Here is a 24,519-nt window from a genome sequence, read left to right on the forward strand (position 1 = left end):
GCCACTCATTCCCCTCAGGCTGTGTTCTGACAGGCTCAGGCCTGTCCCTTGCCTTCCTTCTGTCTCTCTTCCCCCTCCCTTCTTTTTTTCTTTCTCTCTCCTCCACTCGCTCTTCCCCACTCTTTCTTCCCCCTCTCTTTAATTTTTTTCTGTCCCTCCCTCCCTCCCTCCCTGAGTTATTTAATTCACACAACGGCATCCTCCTTCTCCTGAAGGGGCTCTTTCCTCCCTCACGACCTGTCTTTTTGCAGACCCCTGCCTGCTATCCTTTTATATAGAGAGATTCCTCTCCTCTACAATCAAGAACATCTTCCGACCAGTAACAGTTGCATTCCAACTGACCATAACCATCACAGGCTCCTCTCCCTGGAAGAATCCCCACTGCCCTATCAGGTGCTTCTGCTTGCAAACTCTGTCAGCCAATCGCCTCCTTTCTACCACATCTCCACGCATGGCCCGTCTTGGAGAATTAATAATATAGATAATAATATTAATCACCCTGAGCCATTTTTGGAAGGGCGGTATATTAAATAAATAAATAGTGTTGAATTGATAAAATAAATTTAAACATAAGTGCCAAATACATGCTGATAAATCATTCCAGTGACTCTGCACTCATTGGCCAAAATATAGTAAGGCAAGAGCAAATTCATGTTTTATTGAAGAATTGAATAGAATGTAATCTGCCTTTCCCCCTTATATTTTGAGACTTAAAACGGCTAGAAGTGTGTTTTTAGAAAAATCTAAGTAAAAGCTGAACATTTGGGCAAAGGACCTGGAGTACTCCTGAAGAGGACAGACTCTGTAACCATGCAAACTTTGTGACTATCATACTGCACGCTACAGATCCGTAACACGAACCTTCTAAAACTCTCAAAGTAAATTGCCAACTAGCAGTTTCCTCTAGTGTTCTCCAGAAGTTACCTCACTAAACCTTCGGAGAGTACTCTTCTATCATGGTTTATCATAGTAAAACACTGCTGAAGGATCTACTAGGCACAATTTGGGGCCCTTCCCCATGGCTGAGTGTCATTATTCAAATTCTAACTCCCACTTCTAAGTGAGCTCAGAGGCACCTTTTAAAATAATGATTTTCATATTTATCAGGGGGGAAATAACTGGTTGTTGCTGGTATCTACTTTGTGTTTCTTTTTGTGAGCCCTTTTCGGACAACAACTGAAGTAGGGACAGTTACCAGTGTTCCCTCTAAGGTGTGCACACATGGATGCACTCACAAGTTGTTGTTTTTTTATATCCGCTCAGTTAATTTTAGATCCCGCTCAGATTGAATCAGGTACTCTGAATGAATGTGTGCAAACACTGCCTTGATACTGCCACCCAGAACAAAATTCATTCTACACACAAGAAAAAAATTAGAGAGGACAGGAACCATTTTATTTATTTTCTATGTAACCGCTTTGAGAACTTTTGTTGAGAAGTGGTATATAAATATGAGCTGTAGGTGTAGTAGAAGAAATCAGAGCACAAAGACAAAACAAGATTTATATTAAAATCCAGCATAACTAATTCCATATTACAAACACCTCTGCCAGAAGGGTAAATAAACATTGGCACCTGGAATCTAAGTGATATTTCATAAAAGCCTTTCATAATTAGAAAGCATGTGTCTACTCCTGGCCTGGAGATGGCAGGCTGAGGTCCACTGAGGTTAATCTGACACTCCCTTCCACCTGGAATCGACTTTCACCCACACCTGTTTGCATCTTTCAAATCGTGCCTGTATGTAGACTTGTTGGAGGAAGCTTCTGAGGTTTAGGTGTGAACTATACACACGGCCGTTTTATATAAGAAGCCCTCCATTTACTTTTTTAAGAGCTTAATTAATTGTTACTGGGCAGGATCCAGATTTAGTTAGTCATTACTAAGTCCCATTGAAATTAGTGGGACTTAAGCTAACAATGAGGCTATTCACACCAGTGTGCAAAACTGGGCTAAGGGAGCCCAGCCTGGTTTTGCACGTATGTATGAGCTGCGTGCCCCAGCCTGATCCTGGCAGCACCATGGCAGCAAACCCACCTAAGAAGCCTCCCTTCAAAACAAAGTTAGGAAAGCGAGTGCTTTCCTAACCTCATTTTCCTGCTCATCTGTCAGCCGTGGCTGCTTGCAACCATGACTGTTAAACTGTGGGGAGCCCGGGGAAGAGGGGGGGATCCCCATGATGCACCGCACACTTGCATGGTGCATTATGGCATTTCTGGGGGCCAGGACAACACATCCTGGCCCCCAGCCCTCCACACTGCCTGGGCGCATGGGGAATCATCCGGGTGTGTGGGGAGCGTACCCAGCACAGGAGAGGGATCGTCTGTGGTGAAGGTAAGTCTAACCTGCCTTCCTTGCAGCCTGCTCTGGAGCCCTTCTCACTGGTCGTGAGAAAGGGTTCAATGACTCATTTATTTCAATGGTGCAAAGTCATACCCGGGTCATGCTCAGTCTGGATCTTGTCCATTGTGACTGCTGCTTTATTACATTTATACCCCACCTTTTCTTCCTTCATGAAACCCAAAGCAGCATAAATGGGGTTCCCAGGTGGACACTCTTTCAGTCACTTACCACAATAGATCTGCTTAGCTTCAGCATGGTGGTTGTACCATGTGCCCTCAGACTATATTTTTGTTTTATCCATTTTGCTATTTTAGTATAGTTTATCATTTGTATTGTTGCATTGTTTTATTTATTCTCTTTCTGTAGGCTACCTTGGAAGTTTTACAACTCAAAGTCAGGATACATGCATTTAAAATAAATTCATAGCTCAGTTTTGCATGACACTGATGAGATGGGGGATATTTTGTATGTATTTTTTAACTAAGATTTCTTCAAACTTTTTTTCTTTCCAATCTTCCCATCAAGATCTTGTTTTGCTGCCTCTGTATACACTCTCTTAATCATCAGGAATTTTTAATAGCATTCTTCAGGTTTGTTAACGCAGTGATGTAGGGGTCGGGGTACAGACAGAGACATTCTCCTTTGTTATTTCACAAAACATTCATTGATTTCATTTATTTGAAAACAAAGGGTTTCTGAGGGTTTCTTGTTTCTCTGATTAATAAGAAGCGTAGTTCTCTTGCTTGGTTACTAAGCAGTATCTTTGATAATACAGGACTTCAGCACATGTGGTCTCAGCAATCGCATTTTTGCATGTCCGCAGTCAAGCAATTGACATCTGACCTCAGTATACATGGAAAAACACAGCAAAAAGGGGTGTGGGTTTTTTGCATATCTGTGGTTATGCAGTGACCAGAAATGACCTCAGAGGTCATTTCTGGATAGCATTTTGAAAAAAGGAGCCATTTTGTGGCTGATTTGTGTTTTTAAAGGGAGTGTGTTATTTTTGGTGGGAAAATGGACCAGAAAAATCAGCATTTGGGGGGCATTGCTGGACAGCTGGGGACCCACAGAACATGGTAGCATACACCCACACACCAACTTCTGCCATTTTTAGCCCCTTTTAACCCATTTTTCTCCACCTCAGGAACCTAAACCCCGATTCCCATTGCGGTAATGCACTATCTGCAGTTTCGTTACCCGCAGAAATCGGCAGGAACGGAACCCCCATGAATAAAGGGGTACACTTGTACAGTTCACCTTCAGTTACTTCTGGACTGGTATAACCACTTCTATGAGTCTGGTTTTATACTCACTTTCTTCCTGGAGCTCATATATATATATCAGAATTACATCTATGTTTATTTTTACAGAAGCTTTCCTGGTTCTCCTTAACCTAGCCTTCCCCTGGGTTGTATCTCAGACACACACTACACTCCTCCTGACTCCCAACAGAATTTTAACCATTATTCCTCCCAGCAGGGGGTCTCCCAGTCCCAGCTGCTGGGCTGTTCTATGCAGGCTGCCCTCAGAAAGAGTGTTAACCCTTTCATGACCAGACTTGTTAACATGTTTGTGAGTCTTGGATTTATAACAGGTTCCTTTCCAAGCTCAGCAACTGTTCCTCTTTAAACTTATTTTACTCAGAACCCAAGCTGGTTCTCGTTACTTCCAGACCTCTTACTAGGCTGTCTAACAAACGCCTTCACTCTGTGAAGCATCAGCTCCAACCAACATGCTCTAAACCGAATTCCAACTGATCCAACTGCTCTCCCCACTAGGGTTTTTTCCCAGACTCAGCTGCAGGGTTTGTATCTACCAACTACATTTAGTATGAGACTTCACCTCTTCATGTCCATATATCTCTAAAAAGTCTATACTAAAACCCCATTTCATCACAGACATTTTGAGTTCACAGATTCAAGGTACCAACTACAGTAATTTAGTCTTATAGTCCTCCAACTTGCCATGTTTATGATGGTAAAATGTAAACCACCCAGAGACATAAGTTTTGGGCGGTATAAAAATATGTTAATAAAATAAAAATAAAATAAAATGCAACTATCACATTTGGCTTAACATGGTTTCCCTCTTTTGAGAATGGTTGGGGAAAGAAAATGTACACTTGGAGCAGAAACCACTAGGAATGTGCCGAAACACAATACAGCTCTCCCAGTCGTGGGCACCTCCCTTTAAATTCAAGGGCTTACAGAGCCCCTTTACAGAGGAAGAGCACAGGTCCGTACCTGCTCCTCCTCCACTTGCTGCCATCCTGGTGCATGTGCAGAGGCCATGTCCATGCCAGCACCATGTAGGGGCAGCTGGGAATTGCCCCATCAGCACGTGGACATAGCTAGGGGGAGTGCTGGGATGGCAGCAAGCAGAGCAGGAGCAGGTACAGACCTGCACTTCTCCGCTTTAAAGGAGATGTGTAAACCCTCAGATTTAAAGCGAGGTGCCCGTGATTCGGACAGCCGTATCGCATTTCAGCACATCCCTATAAACCTGTTTCACACAGTTTTCCTCTGGTTGCACCACAGCAACTGTGGGTAGAGGTGGCCTGCATAAGCCCATGCTAGTCCCATGAGAGACTGCCACAGGAATAGGGAGAGAACCAACTCTGTCTAAAATCACAAAGTGAGTCTGTATGGATCCAGATCCATGCCCCTGCTCCCTGTATCCAGGCACCTAAGATGGTGGCTGGACAAATCCTTTGATTATTATTTACTTTATTAAAATTGTGCCCAGACTTTCTTCATTATGTCTGAGGCGGTTTACCAAAAAGAAAAGAAAAGAAAAATCAACAATTCTCTAAGAATTAAAAGTTATGGTTTTGCAGAACCCACACACATTACTGGTTAAGAGGCCAAGAATAAAATTCAGATTAAACATACTTCCTTTCTAGGTCCTCCACCTGATCTAGATAACAAATGAAAATAAAAGTATATATCACACTTTTGCTCTTTGGAAAAACTCACAGGCACCGTCTGTATAAAGCCAGAATAGTCAAGAATATTTCAAGATCCATTCCAGATGTTAAGCCTAAAATGATGTCCTTATTAAAACATTCCTACATAATGAAAACTAAAGTTTGTAAGATAGGAGAACTGACCTGAAACAACTCTTTTTATATAAGTTCCAAAAACTCAGTGTGGGGACCAGGAAAAGAGAAAGGAACCCTCTCACAGGTCTTTCGCTTTTTAAAAAACTCAGCAACCACCCCGAATACAAAAGTGCTGTGGATGCTATACAGCGGGTCCCTTGGCCTGAATCTTGATAATTCCAGGGTTTTCGCAAAATAATAACATATCCCATTGATCGTCCTATCACAAATGCAGTTCTGAATCAAATTCCTTCCATCAATCATATCAAGGTACAAGAAGTTACCTAATATTTTGGGGTTCTCAATAGAGCTGTGCAAAAATGCCACTTGGAAGCCTTGCAGTCAAATCGTTTGCCCATCGCCCTGGGCTCCCAGCACTTACCTCCATGCAGAACGATCCTGTGTACGGCAAGGGGAGGGCCATTAAAGGGATTTTGGAGCCACTAGAAACCCCAATGAGCTCTATGGGGAGAGCGCTGGGAAGCCGCCACCTCAGTGCTCCCCACACACCTTTAAAGATGTCATTGGGGTTAGCACAGGACTCATTTATTTACTGTTAGATTTATATACCACCCTTCAAAAATTATCCCAAGACAGGGATAATTTCTCCTTCTCTGTGTGGAGAAGAGAGAAATTCTCTTCACTGGAAGCCACCACCTCCCTAAGGGGCCAGGCAGATAATTCATCATTGGCCCTTCAAAGCCTGATCTTTGCATAGCCCTATTTCTCAGCTACTTCCTAATTCACTGGGGAAAGAGATTATCACATCCATATCAGCATGGCTCAAGTTGTGTTCTCACCTTATACACAATTTATTAAGGAAAGAATGCTACCCCAAAGAGCAACAACATAAATGCCTGGCCTCTCACAACCTCTGCCAAGTGCTTATTAAGGGAGAAGGAAACTGGGCCAGGACCCAGCACCTGGATAATTGTCTGAGAACAGGGAAATTTCCATAAGCCTTTAGACATGCCTTAAGGGCCTCTTCTTGTGTCACAGTTTTCATTAACTGAAGCTCTACTGCAGCTCGTGTCACTTCCTTGACAGATGCCATAATGCAGAAAAAAGAGTTACACCCATGTCGACTTGACAGCACACTTTACCTTTACCAATATGGCACAGGTACACCCAGAATCCAGAAGGGGCTTCATGTATATCTAGGTTTGACTGACAGGTACAGAAGGATACAAAATCTTTCCCATGGTACAACCGTCATCGATCTGATTTGCAAGAGCCCCTTACACCTAGTTCAGATATTGACCTGACTGACCTGAGGGATGAGGTGTACACCTGTCACTCCAACTTTGCATCTAAAATTACACTGGAAGCAGGCTCGGAGGCCTATACACAAGAGGGCTCACCTTGTGCTCCTTCCTCCCCATGTTGAGGGAAGGAAAAGGAACTGCACAAGTTCCTGCACAAGTTAGGAGAGGAGAGCTGGTCTTGTGGTAGCAAGCATGACTTGTCCCCATAGCTAAGCAGGGTCTGCCCTGGTTGCATATGAATGGGAGACTTGATGTGTGAGCACTGCAAGATCTTCCCCTCAGGGGATGAAGCCGCTCTGGGAAGAGCAGAAGGTTTCAAGTTCCCTCCCTGGCTTCTCCAAGATAGGGCTGAGAGAGCTTCCTGCCTGCAACCTTGGAGAAGCCGCTGCCAGTCTGTGAAGACAATACTGAGCTAGATAGACCAATGGTCTGACTCAGTATATGGCAGTTTCCTATGTTCCTAAGTCTGGCCTTCTTGTTGATCATCCACTCCACACATCATTTTAGGAGTGGGACAGGGAAGTGCCAACTGCTTTCTCCTCTGTCACATGAATTTTATTTTATTTTTTATTTATATTGTTAAATTTTTATACCACCTTTCATTAAAAACAATCCCAAGGCGGTTTGCAAAAGTTAAAAAACATATAATAAAAATGACATTTAAAAGTATTAAACGAAAAATATGACAACAAATCTGATTTAAAATATATAAAATACAAACATAAAAACTGTACATGGATAAAAACACACAGAAGCAGCAATAAAACAATCGTGTAAAGGCCTGGATAAAAAGCCAAGATTTAACATGCTTTCTAAAAACTGTGATGCAATCCGAGGAGCGAATGGCCACTGGGAGAGCATTCCAAAGTCTGGGGGCAGCAACAGAGAGGGCCCTGTCCCGCGTGCCCAACAACCGAGACTCCCTCATTGAATGGTTTGGCTGACTAGATAAGTATCTGAACAGGGCTTTAGTAAATTAAAACAAATAGACAAGGAGCATCATTAATGGTCCCAAGGCATAAAATGCAGCCAGCTTGCTGAAACGAAGCACATTTGAGTCAGGACAGAACCTGGATGGGAGACCACCTGGAGCTTTCCCAGACAGCAGTATCAGCCATGATACTAGCTGGGTGACTCTGGGCCAGTCACTTCTCTCTCAGCCTAACCTACTTCACAGGGTCGTTGTGAGGAGAAACTCAAGTATGTAGTACACCATTCTGGGCTCCTTGGAGGAAGAGCAGGATATAAATGTAATAATAACAACAATAATAATATTCTGGCATCCCAGGTCCTTGGGAAGGACTCGATGTCTGGATAAAACAAACCAGTCAATAATACCTGTCTGACTGTGTAAACAAGAAATAATAATAATAATTACTGCAGGTTTACTGAGAGGCTTGACTGCGAATTCAGAGTTGCCCCCCAAAACTGACCAAAAAAGTGGATTTTTTTTTTACCCTGGATATAAATTGGGCTACACTCTTAACACGCAATAAAAAACCCAAATTGTGTGTGAAGTGCTCCCTGATAGCTCACAGGGACTTGAGGATAAAAATGGCTGATATGTAAACACACACCCTCCATTCCCGAGGAGATGCGAACTAAAAGCTGGTGTAAAAAACTTCCTAGGAAACCCATGTACACCATCTTGATTTCTGCCAAGGAAGAAAGGCAGAATGCAAATGTAACAAATAAATACAATTCTGGCCATGGGATATCCTCCCCAACTTTAGACTGGATACAAGGGCACTTGTGTATGGAGGTTTTTCCTACCCTCCTCCACCACTACCCCAAGTCTCAGATGGGTTCTTTTAGCTCTCCCAAGATGTACAAACCAGAAAGCAAATGTGCCAGACCCTACTGGCACAATAATTAATAATGTTTTAATGGCTTTAATGCTGTTTTAAAATATTGTTTTTTTAAAAAAAATTAAATTGTTGTAATGTTTTAAACTTTTTGTTTTTGTTTTAACTAATCTTTTACTTTCTGTTTTTATTTAGTTGTAAACCGCCCAGAGATGTGAGTTTTGGGCAGTATAATAATATGTTAAATAGATAAATTAAATAAATAAATAAATACTAGTTCAAACATCAAAACAGCCAGGAAGAGTGGAGTCAGAGTGGGTGGCATCAGAGGTGGACCCAAGTAGTTTTGGAGCCTGTACCTAAAGGGCTTTGGAGGCTCCTCCACGGCAAGTTAAGCATCATTTTTTAACACGTAGGTTCTTGAGGGCACCCTAACTGGCACAAACCACACCACCCAGGACAGACTAAAGAAGATTTGGGGGGCCTTCGGGGCAGGGGTGTAACAAGGCTGGAGTGGGCCCAGAGACAAAATTATAAAATGGGTCCCTCGCTGATACACACACACACACACACACACACACACACACACTTTACAATATATAGTCATGTGATTTGCCTCGGGGGGGCGAGGCATGGGGGCCCCCAGGCAGCCACCTCCCCTTGCCTAATAGTAGTTACGCCCCTGCTTCGGGGGTGTGGAGGCTGTGGACTTCAGCCCTGAAGTCCAGAGGTAAAAGTGCCTCTGAGTGGCATATTTGGAGCAAATGTTATGCAAAGCCCTGCATAATCCAGTACCCATCGTTTGCTCTTGCTGCTTCCTGCATAGGGCACCAAACCAGCAGTTTGGGAGCTACCCAACAGACAACGATTAAAAAAGCAGGACAGGAGGCAACAAGCAAGAAGAGCCCCATTATTTCCCCGCCTGCATCTACCTCCTACGATGACCTTTCGCTCTTGGTCCCTGCTTCCTCCAGCTCTGCATTTCACCTTGATCTTATCTTCATCAGGTCTCTGGCCATCCCATCCTGCATCTGCTTAGGATGTGACCACCTGGTTTTGATTCAGCTTGGCTAGAAAAGCTGGACTGGCACCGGATCATGTGTGCTGGATTTCTGATCCACCTTTGCTTTGAGATCATAACACAGTCCCAAGCCAGATCCAGAGACATCACACCTCTGTTATAATTAAATATGAGCTCTGGGCAGAGCAAAATTTCAAAGGCTCACTTAATTGAGAACACCCTTTGAAAATAATACTTCTTATGAAGCTTACTGACATCTTCCTTCTTGAAAAATCACATCGACACCGATTGCTATTGCAAGGTCCAGGTCTAGAATTAAGTGTGTGTGATGGCTAGCCAGATGGAGATATGGAAAGTTTTCCTTGGCCAAAAGTAATACCTGGAATGTCAAAGTCAGCCAGGGATCAAAGTGGACCGCCAGTTTTTACACTTAAGAGCAGGCTGGCAAAATCTTTTCGTAATCAATACTGCCATATTTTCCTGATTTTTTAAATTGACTTTCAAAACTAGATAACTCCTAAGCATGCCACACATAGCAATTTAAAGGACAGGAACATTTTGTGCAAAGCAACTTTGGTTTAGTTGTGAGGAAATGTTCAAAATAAACCCCACAAATGCCTGCCTGAAGCAGGGAGGGGCAGGCAGGGCAAAAATCCAGATGGGAGTCATGTGTAGCAATAGAGGAGCAAGGGGAGAAAGTTGACTTGCCAACCCTCCAGGAATGGCCCGGAGTCTGCAGGCATCGGCATCATTCTCCAGGTTACTGCTGAAAGCAGTCCTAGAGATTTTAATGGCTTGCTATTATTTTTAAAAGCCAGTGTGGTGTAATGGTTAAAGTGTCAAACTACAATTTGGGAGACCCCGGTTCAAATCTCCATTCAGCCATGACAACTTTAGGTTAGTCACTCGCTCTGAGCCTAACCTGGTGTGAGGATCTGAGTTCCATGGAAGAAGGGCAGGATAAGAATGAAATAAATAAATAATATGGGGGAGTGCATATCCAGGCATCACTTGAGTAAGGAAGGAGCAGCTGCAAGTGCCCCTACAGGGAAGTCTGTGTGTAAGGAAACACAAACATATTTGTGTTTCTGCATATTTTTGTTTGGCAGGGAAAGATGTCTTTAGACATACTCCAGTAAACAGGAAGACAAATAACCTTCACAACACTGAGTAGTCTCCACTTGGCAAGGAATTGCCTGCCATGGCTACAGCATGGCCTGTCACAGAGAAGTATATGCCTGGCCCTGGTGGCACAATGTGTGCTGCTGATGGCACCACATATGCAGCCCCCAGACCCTTTGCTCACACAAAGGCCTCTGCCAGATCAAACTTGCTATAAGTAAACAGCACAATAGAGCAACAGTACTTTCTCTGTGAAGCTGCCTTATTAAAGGAGATTATCTTCAGATCAGGATTCTGCAAGATTTGCAAAGAAAACATACATCATAGCTTTTGTTTAGTGCCTTGCAGGTAAATATAGGCTGCATGGCAAGACACTTGATATGCCCAAGGTTTTGTTTTTATTTCTCAACTAATAATTCGCTATATTTACAACAGGGCAAAGGCAAGCACTTAAGCCACTTTTATTTCAAGGGGATAGATGTAAGCATAACTCTCCCACCAGTGGGACTTCAAAAGTGCTTAACTTTGATATGATAGTACTCAACTCATCCAGAAGGAGTTTAACAATTGTTCACAGTTGTTACTATGAAGAGGAATAGAAAAGCCTTAACCATCAAAGATAATGGGAAATAAAATGGGAAAGGAATGGCAGTGAAATAGCCCAAGCCAATAAACAACCATGTTGCCTACATAATATTGCGTGCACACACACGCGCACACACACAGCTAACACCTCATTATGAATATAAATGACAGGGACATTCATCCTGGAGATTAACACCCTAGTAAACATTTGTGGATGTTTTCTTTATGAAAAGAACCATGTGAATAGAATGAATAGATAAGGCAAACCTAAGCAAATATTGAAACAACCATTTCACATTTAAAGAGAAACACACACGCAAAGTCACAAAAAGAAGGCAGGACATATCTAGGCTTTGTATACTTGCTAACTTGGGAGAAGAAAAGGCAACCAAGAGCCCAAGGTACTTGGAAAGCTAGTATCTTTCAGCATGAGCTTTAATGGGGAGGAACCAACTTTGTACGTAGCCCACACTGCAGTATGGGCACAACTGAGGCACTGTTTATAGAGGTTTTTGACAGTGCTGGACGGGAGCAAGAAGGCTATGGCAGTCAAGCCAAGACTCTGGCCTCTCTCCCCAGTGCTGGGCCACTGCCTGCTTCTTAGCTCAGTAAACTAGAGGCAAAAATCACACTCAGGAATGGAGAGGGGGCTGCAGACCATCTATAGTACATCCTGGAGCAACCCTAATTCTCGGGTCTTGACGTGTAGCATTCTTGCCAAAAAGACTGCTCACTTACACTGGTCTACTTTGTCAAATGCATGAAGCAGTAAGTGACTGATCTGCTAGTTACTTTCCCTTTTGCTTAGTGCAGACATAACACTATTGATCGAACCATGGTTAGGACACCAAAAACATGTCATAAGCTCCTCGCCTTCGCATCCACATGAATTACACCCTCTTACCCTTGGCATGTCTTAAACTAGGGGTTCTTAGCCTTGGGTCCCCAGATGGTACTGAACTACAACTCCCATTATTCGCAGCCAGAGTAGTCTTGGAATAGTCGTCCAACAACAGTTGGGGACCCAAAGCTGAAAACCCCTGCCTTAATATACTCAGCAACATTATAACTGCTCTCACATTAATAATGGTTAGCTTTTGCACCAGAGTTGGAAGCTGCAGAGCTGGCACCTGTAGTCATCAGGGTCAAGTACCTGCTGAGGTCCATGGAGTGGCTGAGCACCCACCCAGGAACAGAGCCACCACTGGGCAAACCAGTTCAAAGAACCCAGGCCACCACCAATCAGGGGCCACAAGTGCGGCCCCAGACACACACCCTGTGTCTCATGTCAGACGCGGGGGTGTTATTTTGGCCCCAAACAGAGCCACGCAGCCCCATTTAGAGCCTAAATAGGCCTGAAGTGACTCTGACATCAGATATGGGGCGTGGTCTCCCTTCCAAATGGGGCCATACGGCCCCATTTGGAAAGGAGATTGGCCTGTGCTGCATTGGGCAGCATGGGCCGAAGCGACTCTCCCTGCCTTAAAGGCAGGGAAAGCCGTTCCTGGCCTCGCTGCCAACTTAGCGGAGCTGATCAATCTCCCTCCCAAACGGGGCCATGCGGCCCCGTTTAGGAGAGAGATTGGCCCGCACTGCACCGGCAGCATGGCAGGGAGAGTCGCTCCAGCCCATGCTGCCCAATGCAGCACAGGCCGCTCTCCTTTCCAAACGGGGCCATATGGCCCCGTTTGGAAGGGCGACCACGCCCCGCATCTGATGTCAGATGTGGGGGCATGGCTAGCTGGGCCCCTGCGTCTGATGTCAGATGCGGGAGGCAGGGCCAGCGAGCTACGGCGCCGGCCACACAAGGGCCGCCACCAGTCTCGCTCTGCTTCTGGGCCCACCATCAACTGCTAGGGTGATCTGTTTCCCAATGAGAGGGGTGCCTGGTGTAGTAAAGTCCACTAGCAACATTAATGCTGCTAAAAGGAGCATAAGAGAGCCACATCCTACTCTCTCTGGCACCTTTCCCAACAGGAAATAGCAATAGCAATAGCACTTACATTTATATACCGCTCTATAGCTGGAAGCTCTCTAAGCGGTTTACAATGGTTTAGCATATTGCCCCCCAACATTCTGGGTACTCATTTTACCGACCTCGGAAGGATGGAAGGCTGAGTCAACCTTGAGCCCCTGGTCAGGATCGAACTTGTAACCTTCTGGTTACAGGGCGGCAGTTTTACCACTGCGCCACCAGGAAACCGGGGAATCCTCCCAGGCGAACCTTTAGGAGAGAGAAGCAGAGAACAACTCTCTTGCACTCTTTTTCGTCTCCATCAGCACTGACATTCACAATGGCCAAGCAAGGAGGAGGAATAACAAAAGCAGCAGCTGGAGTGTAGAGTGGAGTGGAGAAAAGGGCCTGCAATGTGGAAGAAGTGTAATGCAGGGAAGGGAACTCACTGATGCCTGCTGTCAAAAGGCCTGGAAACATGCTTACGTCTCCATTTTTTTAAAAAAAAATTATTAATGAAAACATTTAGTAAACACACTATACTTCTACTACTGACTTGAAAGGAACTCTGGAGTCAATGAGAAGCTGTTTTGCAAGTCCCGGTAAAAGCTAGCCATGGTTCACACCAATGCAGTTGTAATGCTGCACTATAGTAACTAGCCCTATTCAGACATTGTGTTTTATGAATGTACAAACTGTCTGTACACTCATACATGTTTGTGTGAATGGCTGTACCCGAGTTCATTTTAAAAGTGAACTTAGGTACAGGTCCCTCAAATGCATGGTACAGACAGGAAGGAGTGAAGGGGGGAATTCATATTGAAACAGGAGGAGGGAGCCTGTATGCCCCCATCACAGGCTACAATCCTATGCACATTTAACTTGGGACATTTACTCAATTAAATGCAATGGGACTTACTTTTGAGTAAACATGCATAGGTTTGTACTGCCAGTCTCCATGTTCAGAACATTGCTTGCATTACACCTGTACCATGCCCCAGTTTTCTCCTTAATCCACACACACTTTCCCTTTGACCTTTCACAGAAGGTTACTCTTATTGACCATTATTATATGCAGCTGAGCTTTTATATAAAAAGACTCTGAGTAATCTTTGGTTTGCAATTATAATGTTAATTCTTGAGTTGTTCCGCTTTGCGTTTCTATCTTTCTTATTAATGCATGACAACAAAGGCTAAACAACTGTATTAAATTCAGTACAGCAAAAGAACGCTGTAGAAACCAGTACAATGGGCATAAATGCAAGGTCTATATGAGCCTGTCAGATCATGAGTGAACAACAAATATTCCTCCCATAAGAAAGCAGGCAATGTTCTAATTCATTTTGCACAGGTCTGTAGTCAACCAGAAACAAACAAGAGAGAATGTTATCTGCAAAGTACATACAAAGAGATCAAAAAGAACTTTACAGTGCCTGTACATTATAGAAAGAAAAGAAGAGATTATTCTTATCAAACGTGAACTGACATCTGATAAAAGAAACTTCATATACCAGTCATGTGTACACTAGTTCACAAGTTTCCCACTACCTGAAAAAAATATGCCCCATGCTAGGAAGTCACAGGACTTAAATTGTTCAAGCCAGGGTTTCCTTGTGATCTTGTCCGATCATTTCAATAGGGGTCTTGCGGGAAAAGCCCCCAGGTGGATTGGACCTCCCAAAATCTCCTCCTTGTAAGAAGAAATTCTTTTGAAAGGTCCTCTCCATTCAGGTCACCAGGGCTACCAACTGAGCTTAAGAACTTAACATCTCAAACCTGGAGAGAAGACTGCTGAAGAGGAAGGCCCCTGTGTCAAGCCACTGCCTTTCTTTAGTCACTCTTGGGATTTGTAGGACATACCATTATGTCTCATAATCTTTGATTTCTTTTATTAAAAAAGATCCAAGACTAGAAATGTTGCCTAGAAGTCCTGGATTGTAACCAAAGGTGCCCTTTCACATAGGGATGGCGCCTTCTGCTCCCAGAAGGGCTGTTTTACACCTTGCACTAGAGTCAGTGTCCTTCATCGCAAGGGCCGTGAGCCAGTGGCAACTCCCACCAACTCCAAATGCAGCTCTCCGACAAATGGTGTATTGGGCCTGTGCAAAGCTTTGGCAAAAGCTGAATATTCTGCATAGCCCACTGCCACTATGCAGAGACTACAATGCCCATTATGCACAGCTGCACTTTGCCCAGCACCAGGGGCTAGGAACATAGGAAGCTGCCGTATACTGAGTCAGACAGTTGGTCTATCTAGCTCAGTATTGTCTTCACAGACTGGCAGCTGCTTCTTCAAGGTTGCAGGCAAGCCCTATATTGGAGAAGAAAGGGAGGGAACTCGAAACCTTCTGCTCCATCCCCTGAGGGAAATATCTTACAGTGCTCACACTTCTAGTCTCCCTTTCATATGCAACCAGGGTGGACCCTGCTTAGCTAAGAGGACAAGTCATGCTTGCTACCACAAGACCAGCTCTCCTCTCCTTAAGGTAGCCCCTGCTAAAGTGGCCCTTGTTTGACAAACAGTGAAGATCACTGAGTGTTGTGCAAGAAAAGTGAAATTAAATCCAACAGTGTTTGCCCACTTGTGTAGGAGTGTGTGCAGCCTCTTGTGCAAGAGGAAACTTGAGAACTACTATTTATTTATTTATTTATCTATCTATCAAATTTATACCCCGCCCAAACTTGCGTCTCTGGGCAACCAATAGGTAGGCTTACTATCCAGCCTACCTATCACAGCACTCCACCAACTCTTGCATAAGCATTTGCAGAACAGCACCAGTGGCTATTTCCCTTGTGCTCACGCCTCTTTGGATCCAGTCCCTTGTGTTTTGATGCAGAAGCCCTGCTTCTGATTCCATATGTGAACAGTGAACTCCAACTACTCAATGCTGAGGGAAAGACAACCTGCACATGCTCAGAAGCACTCAATTATTCACCCATTCCAGGACTAAAGCAGACACTGAAAACAGAAAAAGGGGCTTGCACCATTCTTGGCACCCATTAAGGCCTATCCAAATATCAGTTCCCTGCTTAGAACATATTTCAGCAATATACTTCTTCAGTCCCCCTTTTCCTTCCTATGAGTTCCAATGCCTTCCCCAGGCTGATTCCAACTTCTTCCAAAGTACTACAGCAACACAACACAGTGCTTTAAAGGCGATAACAGTGTTTCCAAAAGAGAAATGGTCATTGCTAAATACAGCGCAGGCCCTTTCACATAAGAGGCTTTGGGAGTTGGGATTCAAGTTGCTGCTTTGACATGCCTACAGGCTTCTGCTTGCCCAACGGGATTTTTGACTTTGTATGGGGGAGTCACATACAGCCTCAGGCCCTTGCATTGCACACCACGTCTTAGGAAATTTGAGAAACTGTAATGTGTTCAATGAAGCCCTACCTAGAATTGACAGAATCTTGTGACATCTTAAAAACTAACAGATTTATTGCAGGATAAGCTTTTGTGCTGTCTAGAATTGCTATTCTTCCATCACCACCCAAAATTTTATCATCAGTCTAAAGCAGGCCTGCTCAAATTTTGCCCCCCCCCAGCTGTTTTTGGACTACAACTCCCATAATAATCCCCAGCCACAGTGGCTAATAGCCAGGGGTTATGGGGGTGGTAGGCCAACATCTGTACATCTGTGCAACGTTGAACAGGCCTGGTCTAAAGCCTCACTAAAGATTTTGGGACAGAAAAGCTGCCCTTGTAGTAGCAAGCATGAATTGTCCACTTTGATAAGCAGGGTATGCCCTGGTTTGCAATAGGGTGGGTAACTACACGTGAGCACTGTATGTTGTAAGATATCCCCCTTAGGGGCTGGGGCCATAGCTCAGTGGAGGAGCATCTATATTGCATGTAGAAGGTCCCAGGTTCACTCTCTGGCATCTCCAGGAGCGTTCCCAGATGTGATTTAAATTTGCTTCTCTGCAGAAGGGCAGCTGTGCGTTCACATATAGTCCAGCTTTAAGTCAAAGTTCCTGCGAGGTATCGGGGAACACTCCATACACGGTTTGGGTTTTTCGTTGCTCATCGGAGCTTAGCCCTATCTATCTAAGCCTATTTCTATACCACCTAAAAAGCAAGTTCTCTGGGCGGTTTGCTCTGGATTTGTGTTCGGGGTAAGAAAATCCAGGTTTTGCAGCATTTTTAAAAGGAAAATTTGAAGTATCCATAACTCACAGTACTTCACCACTTTTAATCCCACAGTAAAGCCTGCTGTCTTGGAAAGCTTCAGGTAGAACTGGAAGAGAATCTTGCCCAAGACCTTGGAGAGCTACTGCCAGTCAGTGTAGACCAGGCCTGCTCAACTTCGGCCCTCCTGCAGATGTTGGCCTACAACTCCCATAATCCCTGGCTATTGGCTACAGTGGCTGGGGATTATGGGAGTTGTAGTCCAAAAACAGCTGGGGGGCCTAAGTTGAGCAGGCCTGGTGTAGACCATACTGCGCTAGATGAACTAATGGTCTGACTCAGTATAATTTTTCTAGAGACAAAGTTATTTAAAAAGTCTCTTCTCAGGGCCATGACTTCAATATTTATTTACAGTGGCCACACTCCATAAAACTACTTAAGGTGCACTCAAGGACTTGCATGTTGCTAGTGAGAATTCTGACTTCCTTTTTTCTTCCTCATTGCAGAATGTGTTTGAGTCTACCCTGAGTTCCCCAAGCAATTTGCCATGCAGCTTAGGGGAGGAGTAGTAGTGATGTGATTGGTTCAAAACCAAGCACAAAACTAGTTGTACGGGTCATAGTCCATACTGGGCAACAACATACTGACCATCGTTGGTTGCATGTGCGGGAAAAGGTTGTGCATGCGCAAGGGGAGATGGGCAATTTTCACCAATCTCCCCTTCCCTTTGTTATCCACAATCCACACACACCTCAAAAGATTTCCCTGGAAGTCTTCCAACCCTCAAAAATATTTTTTCAAGGGGCATTGGAGGCAGCACTGAAAATTGCTTCCATGTCCCCATGGAAGCATTTTCTACTTACAGTGGTCCCTCGACTTACGTAAATAATCCATTCCGAACGCACGTTCGGAGGTCGAAATTTTCGTAAGTCGAGGAGCGCACCACGGAAGTCTCAAAGCACTCGTAATTCGAGGAAGCCGCATCTAAACATTCGTAGGTCGAGTAAGCAACTACTTCCGGTAAGCAACTACTTCCAGTCTTTTTGTCGCTCGTAACTCGAAAAAAACGTAAGTTGAGTAGTTCGTAGGTCGAGGGATTACTGTATTTTCCTCCACGTCCCCTTCCATATCCCCATCCACTCCTTCTCCATGCCTTGTTCCACACTGAACTAGAAATCAGTCTATTTCTGCTGGGTGAGAAATAGCAAACTATATAATCAGCCTTATATCATCCAAAAAAACAAGCCAGAATTGCATTTGTCTGTCCAGAAGTATCATCTTTTTGCAGTTAGGTGGGTTCTATGCCATTTGAGAGGGGGGGGGGAGAGAGAGGATTGAAACTCAAGTAGAAGATCATTTTTTCATCATATCAGTCTTAGACAAACATCATGGCTCTTTGTAGTCTTCGAAGGCCCAAATGTATAGAATTTCAGTCAAACATAGCAAGCCAGAAATCTTTTCAATGAAAATGGACAAAGGAACCACTTTCATTGCCTAATTTAAATACAGGCTTGATTGTGTTTCTCATGAAAGGTATACTAATAAGGCAGGAGTTCTCTAATGGAAGGAACTCCTAAGAGGTTTATATACTGCATTAGAAACCAATTATAGGCCAGCTCTGACACAGCCCTTTGCTGTTTCAACAGTAAAGTGATTAAGGCTATGATGGGACTGATTTCCATGTGTATGCCTGTTCATAAAAAGTCAGGCTGTACACATTCATCAAGTGGTTGCATCATTTTCGTGAATTTTTACAAGACCGCTTATTTTGTTATGAATAATTTATATTTAATCAGTCACCACCTCTCTGCCCAAAGGCACCCAAGGTGGTAATAAAATAATAAATACACACATAAATACATAAATAATGTGTAAAACAGATTGCTGCAATATTATAGTAAACAATTCAAAAATGTTAGATTAAGTAAAATGATGCCACAAAATAAATAAGGTAGATTTACAGTATATATTATTTTCATTACAACTACAAAAACTGTAGGTGGTAGACATTATCTCCAAAGGTGCATTCCCACTTTTCACAAAAGTTAATGCCTCTCCTGAGCCTTCTCTGGGGCCATAGTTCAGTGGCAGAGCATCTGCTTGGCATGTAAAAGGTCCCAGGTTCAGTCCTCAGCATTTCCAGGTAGGGCTGAGAAGGACTCCTGCCTGAAACCTTGAAGAGCTGCTGCCAGTCAATGTAGACAATACTGAGCTAGATGAACCAGGGTGTACCTATAATAGAGTGGATGGGTTCAAAGAACCCGGGCGGGGGGGGGGGGAGCTCCACCCCTCTCTGTTTTCTTTATTATCTCCCTCAATCTGAGGGGCTGCTGAGGAGAGGGGAGAACACAGGTCTCCTCTCCCCTAACTACACCCTTGAAGAACCAATGATCTGACTCAGTAAAAAAACGCAAACCCCTATGTTCAGGGCCGGACTGGGCCACCGGGATACCGGGACGATTCCCAGTGGGGCGGGGATTCCTGCTTGTAGCAGTATTGCTGTTGCTTGTTGCCTGGAGGAGGCCACTTCCCTCTCGCTTACAACTGCGAGGTTGGTCCTACAAAGGAAAGGCATCTCCAGCACAGAAAACCATTCCAGCCAGACTCCTTCCATCCTGGACATATTGCCCTTTTAAAATATCCATCATGTTTGCTGAGACCTCATAAAACTCATACAAGTCACAGTGAGGCTGCTCAAGTAAGGCTAGGCGTGCAGTGTAAACATTCTGAGCGCGGCACAAGAGATCCTTGGAGTTGTCCGCAGCCCCTTCTATGCTCTGCTGTTTGTGGATTTTGCTTTTGGAGACAATCTGTCACAGCTCTGGAGCTGCTGATCTGGAATCGTCAGAGGCCCTGAAGTGAGAACTTAGGCTGCAGTTCTGAGATGATGTGTGCATGTTCACTCACTGAATGCATTCAGCTGGGTTTACTCCCTAGTAAGTGTGCACAGGATTACAGCCCGACCCTGTCTATTTTTACTCAAAAGTAAGTGACAGTGATTTCAGTGGTACTCTAAAGTAAGCATACATAGGGCTGCAGCCTTAGTTACTTTTACTCCAGAGTATTTATACTGAAAACAAATCAGGAGTAGTGTCTTTCAATACTGTGCTTATTCCTTGCTGAAGGCTCTGAATAAAATGAACTTGGCTATACACCCTATCCTAACTCTTATTCACAGAGAAAAAAACAAAAACAAATGAGGACTGATAGTACTGGGAAAATGTTGTTTGAGGTTACAGTCCATAGATTCTAGGAGGGGGGAGCCTCAACTTTTAAAAGAACCCTCTCAGTTGATCTTGTTGCAAATAGATGGCTTTCCCCTCCTTTTCCAGCACTTTCAGAGACCACCACCCCACTCCATACAATCACATTTCTTCTCACAGTATATGGTGGAGAAGAAGCGGGGGACAAAATTGGGTAGAGAGGATGGGATTCTTGCTCCTGTAGATGACCACCTTTCAGGGGTTGTAGGGATGCCCTTGCTGGCTGAAGAAGCACCTTTGAAAGTGGTGATCCTCTTATATTTAGCAGGGGAGAGTAACTGTTTGCATCCAGACCCAGTACAGAATTTTTTCTGTGGCTATTGCCAGTGTTCCCTTCTTTTTCTTTTTAGATTGTGAGTCCTTTTGAGACAGTGAATAATCTTACTTATCTTTCGATGTAAACTGCTTGAAAACTTTTGCTGAAAAGTGGTATATAAATATCTGGTGGTGGTGGTGGTCTTATTATTTTAAATGTAGAAAAATATATAAAAGTAGCTGCCCAAATTGCCACCTAATGGCGCAGCAGGGAAGCAACTTGCCTGGGGAGCAAGAGGTTGCCAGTTCAAATGCCCGCTGGTATGTTTCCCAGACCATGGGAAACACCTATATCGGGCAGCAGCAATATAGGAAGTTGCTGAAAGGCAACATCTCATACTGCACAGGAGGTGGAAATTGTAAACCCCTCCTGTATTCTACCAAAGAAAACCACAGGACTCTATGGTCGCCAGGAGTCGACATCAACTCAATGGCAGAACTTTACCTTTTACCTGCCTAAATTACTGTGATAGGGAGAATAAATAGGTTCTATCAGGGGATGGAGCAAAATATGCCACTATTTTAGTCTGACTGAGAGTTTTGAAATTCTTATAGTCCTGCAAAGAAGAGTATTGTTACCATTTTGCAGAGGGGGAGACTGTGCCCCAAACCTTTTGTAGTTCTTTGAGTGTCAACAAGTGTGTGGACATTAGGTGATTCAGTTGACATAGTACACCTGGACTTCCAAAAAGCTTTTGACAAAGTTCCTCATCAAAGACTCCTCAGGAAACTTAGCAGTCATGGGAAAAGGGGACAAGTACATGTGTGGATTGCTAACTGGTTGAAAGACAGGAAACGGAGGGTAGGGATAAATGGAGAGTTTTCACAATGGAGGGAAGTAAGAAGTGGGGTCCTCCAGGGATCTGTACTGGGACGGGTGCTTTTTAATTTATTCATAAATGACCTAGAAGTAGGGGTAAGCAGCGAGGTGGCCAAATTTGCCGATGATACCAAACTCTTTTGTGTAGTGAAATCCAAAACAGATTGTGAGGAGCTCCAAAAGGATCTCTCCAAATTGGGTGAGTGGGCGACAAAATGGCAAATGCACTTCAGTGTTGGCAAGTGTAAAGTGATGCACATTGGGACAAAGAACCCCACCTTCAAGTATATGCTGATGGGATCTGAGCTGTCGGTGACTGACCAGGAGAGGGATCTTGGGGTCATGGTGGACAGCTCGTTGAAAGTCTTGAATCAATGTGCAGCAGCTGTGAAAAAGGCCAATTCCATGCTAGAGATCATTAGGAAGGAGATTGAAAATAAAACGGCTAATATTATAATGCCCATATACAAAACTATGGTGCAGCCACACCTGGAGTACTGCACACAATTCTGGTCACCACATCTAAAAAAGGACATTGTAGAACTGGAAAAGGTGCAGAAGAGGGCAACCAAGATGATCAGGGGCCTAGAGTACCTTTCTTATGAGGTAAGGCTACAGCACCTGGGGCTTTTTAGTTTAGAAAAAAGATGACTGTGGGAAGACATGATAGAGGTCTATAAAATCATGCATGGTGTGGAGAAAGTGGATAGAAAGAAATTCTTTTCCTTCTCCCATAACACTACAACCAGGGGTCATCCCATGAAATTGATTGCCAGGAAATCTAGGACCAACAAATGGAAGTACTTTTTCACCCAACACATAATCAACTTGTGGAATTCTCTGCCACAGGATGTGGTGACAGCCAACAACCTGGATGGCTTTAAGAGGCGTTTGGATAACTTCCTGGAGGAGAGGTCTATCTTCAGCTACTAGTCAGAGGGCTACAGGCCACCTCGAGCCTCAAAGGCAGGATGCCTCTGAGTACCAGTTGTGGGGGAGTAACAGCAGGAGAGAGGGCATGCCCTTAACTCCTGCCTGTGGCTTCCAGCGGCATCTAGTGGGCCACAGTGCGAAACAGGATGCTGGACTAGATGGGCCTTGGGCCTGATCGAGCAGGGCTGTTCTTATGTTCTTCCCCTCAGCCAACATTGCTTCTTTCCGGGATGGGTTCAATGCGAGGGTCTTTGCATTGCCTTCCATGACCGAGAACCCTCCACTGGCAGCAGGGAAGAATGGCTGCACTTCTCTTGGGTCCTTATACTTTGGAGTTTATTTGAAGGGGGCCAGTTTGATTTTTCATTATCTTTCTGCAAGTTCAAAAGAGAGGGAACTCTTTCCTGCCTAATAGTCCCCAGTTTCTGCACTTCATTTCCCACACTTTGGATGATGGAGCTCAGGAATTATCTTTGTTTGGCCTCTGAACTGGTTCCGTGCACATCCCTACCTGCAAGGACAGAGCTCTGGCTCTGCCCTCATAAGCCTGTGTCACATGTCGGCCACTGGCTGGTATCCAAAGAACTGCACAACTAATTCTGTGAGACCAAGGGGACTTTGGGCTCATGTTGAGAGCTGATCTTGTGGTAGCAAGCATGAATTGTCCCCCTTGCTAAGCAGGGCCGGCCCCAGTTTGCATTTGAATGGAAACTACATTACCCCTGCTAATTGAGCAAAAAGATACCTTTTAAAGTGGTGATTCTCTTATATTTAGCAGGGGGAGAGCAACTGGTCATATCCAATCCAGTACAGCATCCCTCCAGTGGCTGTTGATGGTATCTGCCTTATGTTTCATTTTAGATTGTGAGCCCTTTGGGGACAGGGAACCATTTTATTTATGTATTATTTATTTTTCTATGTAAACTGCTTTGAGAACTTTCTTTGAAGAGCGGTATATAAATATACATAGAAGAAGAAGTACATGTGTGTGAGCACTGTAAGATATCTCCCAGATGGGGCTGCTCTGAGAAAAGCATCTGCATGTTTCCATTCAGAAGGTTCCAGATTCCCTACCTGGCATCTCCAGAATAGAGCTAAGAGAGATTCCTGCCTGCAAATTTGGAGAAGCTGCTGCCAGTCTGTGTAGACAATAATGAGCTAGATTGACCAATAATCTGATTCAGTATAAGGCAGCTTCCTATATTCATATGCTCAAACAGAAGCCTCCATTGTTTTGTGGCAAACTGCTTTTGAAACGGAGGGGCTTTCAAAAGCTGTTTGTGATAAGACATGGAGATTTGCTATTAAAAGGAAAAGGAAACGCCAAGGCCATTTTGCACACCTAAGTCACTATTTGGAGCCTAGCCGCTAAAGTCACTAAACCATAATATCAGTAAAAAGAAAGCATTTTAACAATATTGACCAATTTTAACTTACCTTGTGCACTCCTGATTGAAAAGAGATGGTATATAAAAGTTAAACCTTTTTAAAAGAATTGTGCAATGAGCCATGACAGAAAAGAAAAGCATATAAATGTATGATTGAATAGCTACCACAGAGTAATTATCTTGTATAACCAGCTCTTGGAAAATCTAGTCTACCCTCTTTTTTCCTCTTGTTTTTAAACCTGCTGATGCACATTTGCTACTGATTATCTGATACAAGAACTGAAAGCAACTGCCGGCACTCATGAAAAACTAGCATTGGTAGTCATTAGTTCAATATTTACATGGCTGGAACAAACAAATTCAAAACTTAAACTCTGATTATAATTACAGCTTCAACATTTAGCAGTTTAATCGGTTAAATTAATCATTAAGGAACTGCCCTTGGCAGCAAGATTTTAAAATCCTTTAAACTA

At 43.9% G+C, this 24,519-nt stretch overlaps 1 protein-coding gene across 4 annotated transcripts in view; it reads right to left on the minus strand.

Moving 5' to 3' along the window:
* The window catches only part of ARHGEF28 (Rho guanine nucleotide exchange factor 28), a 246,277-nt gene that overhangs the window by 193,088 nt on the left and 28,670 nt on the right, over nucleotides 1-24,519 (minus strand). The gene's annotated exons all lie outside the window — the stretch shown is intronic.

The sequence above is a fragment of the Hemicordylus capensis genome, chromosome 2 (assembly GCF_027244095.1).
Source record: "Hemicordylus capensis ecotype Gifberg chromosome 2, rHemCap1.1.pri, whole genome shotgun sequence".
Classification (NCBI taxonomy): Eukaryota; Metazoa; Chordata; class Lepidosauria; order Squamata; family Cordylidae; genus Hemicordylus; species Hemicordylus capensis.